A 6,010-nucleotide genomic window follows, 5' to 3' on the forward strand; every position below is an offset into this window, starting at 1 on the left:
TGAGGGAAAGGCGAAGGAGTGGTACTACTCCCAACCTGGAGCAACTGTTACCAACTGGGATACGCTCAGGAGAGAATTTTTGGAAAAATACTTTCAAGCTAAAGTCACAGATAGATTGAGGAAAGAGATCTCTTGCATTGTCCAAGGTGAATCAGAAACTCTCTATGACTATTGGGAGTGCTTTAAGAACCTTTTAGATGCATGCCCCCATCACATGATTGACAAGCTAGTGTTGATTAGCTAATTCACTCAAGGCATGAAGCCTCGGGATAAAACTACACTGGATGGTGCTAGTCACGGGTCTCTGAAAAAGTACAAGACTGCAGATGAAGCATGGCAACTGATCAGCGACTTAGTTGAGTCCACCAGGAATCACAGGCACAGGAGAAGCCACTTAAAAGTTGTTGCAGAAGTTTCCTCTAGCACTGAGACTTCTGCTCTTACACAGAGTATATATGAAATGACCAACCTACTGAAGCAAATGTAGTTGAACCAACAACAACAAGCTCAGCCTTCCCCACCACAACAAAGCCAACAGTTAGTTCCCCAAAGGGTATGCGAAATCTGTGCTGATTATAGTCATTATACTGATGAATGCCCGCAGCTCCAATAAGAAGACAACACTGTAGCAGCTACTCATAACTTCTATGACCGCCCGAATCAAGGATACAATCAACAAGGCGGCAACTACAACCAAGGTGGGAACTATAACCAAGGATGGCAGGACAACTCCAACCAAGGTTGGAGAGATAATTCCAACCATGGCTAGAGGGACAACTATAATAGAGGAGGCAGAGACAATAATAGAAATCAGAGGCGAAATAACAATAACAGACAGCAGAATCAGAACCAACCTTACAGAGCCCCTCACCTAAGACAGTCACAAGGACCCCGGCATAACCAACAACAAGTCCCTCAGATCACTTATCCTACTTCCTCATCAAATGACGAGATGCTTCGTTCTCTTGCACAAGGACAACAAGACATGCAGACTACACTGAACTCTACTCTAAATGGTCTGAATGCCACTTTACAAGCTCTCGCCGCCCGGATAGATTCATTACCTGCTTCCACCAATCAACCTTCAAGCTCCGGTGGAATTCCTTCTCAACCCTTACCTAATCCCAAGGGTGGCATCAATGCCATCACTTTGAGGTCCGGAACCACATTACAAGAGAGGAACCAAGAGGAGCCAAGCGCACTAGAACACGCCCCAGCTGAGGATATGGTAGAAGTAGAAGATGCTGAAGAGGAAGAGGAAGTACAAGACAAGGTTGAAGAAGAACTAGCTCAGCAAAGGAATGGAGCACCAAAGGATGCAGAAGCTGCAAGTGGCACCATTCCTATCCCATTTCCACACCTTGCAAGGAAGACCAGAAAGCAGATGGAACTTGATCCCAAAATGGTAGAAATTTTCAAAAAGGTTGAGGTAACTATTCCCCTTTTTGATGTTATTCAGCAAGTACCTAAATATGCAAAGTTTCTGAAAGATTTATGCATACATAAAGATAAAATTAATGAATTAGAAACTATTCCTTTAGGTAGTTCTATATCTGCTTTAATGGGAGGTATACCCGAAAAATGTAGTGACCCAGGTCCATGTATGGTAAATCGTACCATTGGAGGTGTAATATTTTCTTATTGCATGTGTAACTTAGGAGCGTGTGTTAGTATAATGCCATTGTCTATATATGATACCTTAAGGCTCCCTCCCTTAAAAAGGTCGGCAGCTCATTTTGTGTTAGCAGATAAAAGCATTATTACAGTAGTTGGAATTGCTGAAGACGTATTAGTGAGCATTAAGGGGCTCATGATGAGCGGATAATTTATACGCTTTTTGGCAGTGTTTATACATAGTTTTTAGTATGATTTAGTTAGTTTTTAGTATATTTTTATTAGTTTTTAAATAAAATTCATATTTCTGGACTTCACTATGAGTTTGTGTGTTTTTCTGTGATTTCAGGTAATTTCTGGCTGAAATTGAGGGACTTGAGCAAAAATCAGATTTAGAGGCTGAAGAAGGACTGTAGATGCTGTTGGATTCTGACCTCCATGCACTCAAAGTAAATTTTTTGGAGCTACAGGAATCCAAATGGCACACTCTCAATTGCGTTGGAAAGTAGACATCCAGGACTTTTCAGCAATATATAATAGTCTATACTTTGCCTGAGTTTAGATGACGCAAACTGGCGTTCAACGCCAGCTCCCTGCCCTATTCTGGAGTTAAATGCCAGAAACAGGTTGCAAAGCAGAGTTAAATGCTAGAAACAGGTTACAAAGTGGCGTTTAACTCCAAGGAAGACCTCTACACGTAAAAGCTTCAATGCTCAGCCCAAGCACACACCAAGTGGGCCCGGAAGTGGATTTCTGCATCATTTACTCATTTCAGTAAACCCTAGTAATTAGTTTAGTATAAATAGAACTTTTCACTATTTTGTTAGACATCTTTGGATCATCTTTGATCAATTTTATGCTATCTTAGACCTTTAGGGAGGGTGGCCATTCGGCCATGCCTGGACCTTGTTCTTATGTATTTTCCACGGTAGAGTTTCTACACACCATAGATTAAGGTGTGGAGCTCTGCTGTTTCTCATGAATTAATGCAAAGTACTATTGTTTTTCTATTCAATTCAAGCCTATTTCTTCTCTAAGATATTCATTCGCACACAAGAACATGATGAATGTGATGATTATGTGACGCTCATCACCATTCTCACTTATGAACACGTGCCTGACAAACACTTCCGTTCTACATGAAAGCAAGCTTGAATGCATATCTCTTAGCCTCCTGATCGTGATATCAGAGTCTTCGTGGTATAGGCTAGAATTATTGGCAGCCATTCTTGAGATCCAGAAAGTCTAAACCTTGTCTGTGGTATTCCGAGTAGGATCTGGGAAGGGATAGCTATGACGAGCTTCAAACTCGCGAGTGCTGGGCGTAGTGACAGACGCAAAAGGATTACTGAATCCTATTCTAGTATGATCGAGAACCGACAGATGATTAGCCGTGCGGTGACAGCGCATCTTGGACCATTTTCACTGAGAGGACGGGAAGTAGCCATTGACAACGGTGATGCCCTACATAAAGCTTGCTATGGAAAGGAGTAGGAATGATTGGATGAAGACAGCAGGAAGCAGAAGTTCAGGAGGAACAAAAGCATCTCTATACGCTTATTTGAAATTCTCACGAATGAATTACATAAGTATTTCTATCCTATTTTATATTTTAGTTATATTTTAATTATCAAATCTCCATAACCATTTGAATTCGCCTGACTGAGATTTGCAAGATGACCATAGCTTGCTTCAAGCCGACAATCTCCGTGGGATCGACCCTTACTCACGTAAGGTTTATTACTTGGACGACCCAGTGCACTTGCTGGTTAGTTGCGCGAAGTTGTGACAAAGAACTAAGATTATGAATGTGCGCATTACGTTTTCAGCGCCGTTACCAAGGAATGAAAGATCACGATTTTGCATACCAAGTTTTTGGTGCCGTTGCCGGGGATTGTTCGAGTTTGGACAACTGACGGTTCATCTTGTTGCTCAGATTAGGTAATTTTATTTTAATTTTAAGCTTTTTATTTCTTATTTTCGAAAAATACAAAAAAAATTCTTCTTTTTCGTTTTTCCCAAAATAATTTTCGAAAAAAAAATTAATAAAACCATAAAAACCAAATATTTTATGTTTCTTGTTTGAGTCTAGTGTCAATTTTTAAGTTTAGTGTCAATTGCATGCTTTTATAATTTTCGAAAATTCATCAAATGTTCTTCATTGATCTTCAAATTGTTCTTGATGATTTGCTTTGTTTGATCTTTGCATTTTTATGTTTTGTGTATTTTCTTGTTTTTCATATGCATTTTCAATTTATTAGTGTCTAAAGTTTGAAAATTTCTAAGTTTGGTGTCTTGCATGTTTTTCTTTTCTTAAAAATTTTCAAAAATAAGTCTTGATGTTCATCTTGATCTTTAAAGTGTTCTTGGTGTTCATCTTGACATTCAAAGTGTTCTTGCATGCATTAGTTATTTTGATTCATAATTTTTATGTTTTGTTTCAATTTAGTGTTTTTCTCTCTCATCATTAAAAATTCAAAAATAAAAAAAATATCTTTCTCTTTTTCTTCTCATAAATTTTCAAAAATTTGAGTGACTTTTTCAAAAAGTTTTCAAAATTTAGTTGTTTCTTATGAGTCAAATCAAAATTTCAATTTAAAAATTCTATCTTTTTCAAATATTTTTCAAAAATAAAATCTTTTTCATTTTTTTTATGATTTTCGAAAATTTTAAAATGATTTTCAAAATCTTTTTCTTAATTTCATTTCATAATTTCAAAATCTTTACTAACAATTAATGTGATTGATTCAAAAATTTTTAGTTTGTTACTTGCCTAATAAGAAAAGTTCAATCTTTAAATTTTAAAATCCTATATTTTTGTTTCTTGTTAGTCAAGTAATCAACTTTAATTTCAAAAAATCAAATCTTTTTAAATTTCTTTTTCAAATCTTTTTTAAAATAAATTTCAATCACATCTTTTTCAAAATCAATTTCAAAATCTTTTCTAACTTCTTATCTTTTCAAAATTGATTTTCAAATCTTTTTCAATTAACTACTTGACTTTTTGTTTTAAAAGTTTTCTATTTCAATCATATCTTTTTCAAAATCACCTAACTACTTTTCTCTCTCCAATTTTTGAAAACCCCTCCCCTCTTTTTCAAAATTCCGTTTTAATTAACTAATTGATTTAAATTTTAATTTAATTTAATTTTTATTTTTAAAATTTTCGAATTTTAACTTTAATTTTAAATTAAAAAAACAAAAAAATATTTTTCTTTTCTTTTCAATTATTTTCGAAAATTCTTCTCTCTCTCCTCCTTCTAATTATTTATTTATCTACTAACACTTCCCTTCTTCTTAAAAATTCGAACCCTCTCCCTCTTTCTGTGTTCAAATTTCTTTTCTTCTTCTACTCACATAAAGGAATCTCTATACTGTGACATAGAGGATTCCTCTTCTTTTCTGTTTTCTTCTTTTTCATATGAGTAGGAACAATGATAAAAACATTCTTATTGAAGCTGATCCTGAACCTGAAAGGACTCTGAAGAGGAAGCTAAGGGAAGCTAAAGCACAACTCTCTGGAGAAAATCTGACAGAAATTTTCGAAAAAGAATGAGACATGGCCGAAAATAATAACAATGCAAGGAAGATGCTTGGTGACTTTACTGCACCAAATTCCAATTTACAGGGAAGAAGCATCTCAATCCCTGCCATTGGAGCAAACAATTTTGAGCTAAAGCCTCAATTAGTTTCTCTGATGCAACAGAATTGCAAGTTTCATGGACTTGCATTAGAAGATCCTTTTCAGTTCTTAACTGAATTCTTGCAGATCTGTGATACTGTTAAGTCCAATGGGGTTGATCCCGAGGTCTACAGGCTTATGCTTTTCCCATTTGCTGTAAGAGACAGAGCTAGAATATGGTTGGATTCTCAACCTAAAGATAGCCTGAACTCTTGGGATAAGCTGGTCACGGCTTTCTTAGCCAAGTTCTTTCTTCCTCAAAAGCTTAGCAAGCTTAGAGTGGATGTTCAAACCTTCAAACAGAAAGAAGGTGAATCCTTTTATGAAGCTTGGGAGAGATACAAGCAACTGACCAAAAAGTGTCCTTCTGACATGCTTTCAGAATGGACCATCCTGGATATATTCTATGATGGTCTATCTGAATTATCTAAGATGTCATTGGACCATTCTGCAGGTGGATCCATTTACCTAAAGAAAACGCCTGCAGAAGCTCAGGAACTCATTGACATGGTTGCAAATAACCAGTCCATGTACACTTCTGAAAGGAATCCTGTGAGTAATGGGACGCCTCAGAGGAAGGGAGTTCTTGAAATTGATACTCTGAATGCCATATTGGCTCAGAATAAAATATTGTCTCAGCAAGTCAATATGATTTCTCAGAGTCTGAATGGATTGCAAGCTGCATCCAACAGTACTCAAGAGGCATCTTCTGAA

General features: G+C 36.5%; 2 non-coding genes across 2 annotated transcripts; both read right to left on the minus strand.

The window, feature by feature from the left end:
* Positions 1-112: 112 nt before the first annotated feature.
* Positions 113-216, minus strand: LOC148572379 (small nucleolar RNA R71). The gene has a single exon (XR_015908889.1). It is a non-coding gene; the product is annotated as a small nucleolar RNA R71 (small nucleolar RNA).
* A 5,350-nt stretch (positions 217-5,566) lies between these two features.
* LOC148572380 (small nucleolar RNA R71) lies at positions 5,567-5,674 on the minus strand. The gene has a single exon (XR_015880488.1). It is a non-coding gene; the product is annotated as a small nucleolar RNA R71 (small nucleolar RNA).
* Between the last annotated feature and the right edge of the window lie 336 nt (positions 5,675-6,010).

Source organism: Arachis ipaensis, chromosome B3 (assembly GCF_059453495.1).
Source record: "Arachis ipaensis isolate K30076 ecotype BB chromosome B3, ASM5945349v1, whole genome shotgun sequence".
In the NCBI taxonomy this organism is placed as follows: domain Eukaryota; kingdom Viridiplantae; phylum Streptophyta; class Magnoliopsida; order Fabales; family Fabaceae; genus Arachis; species Arachis ipaensis.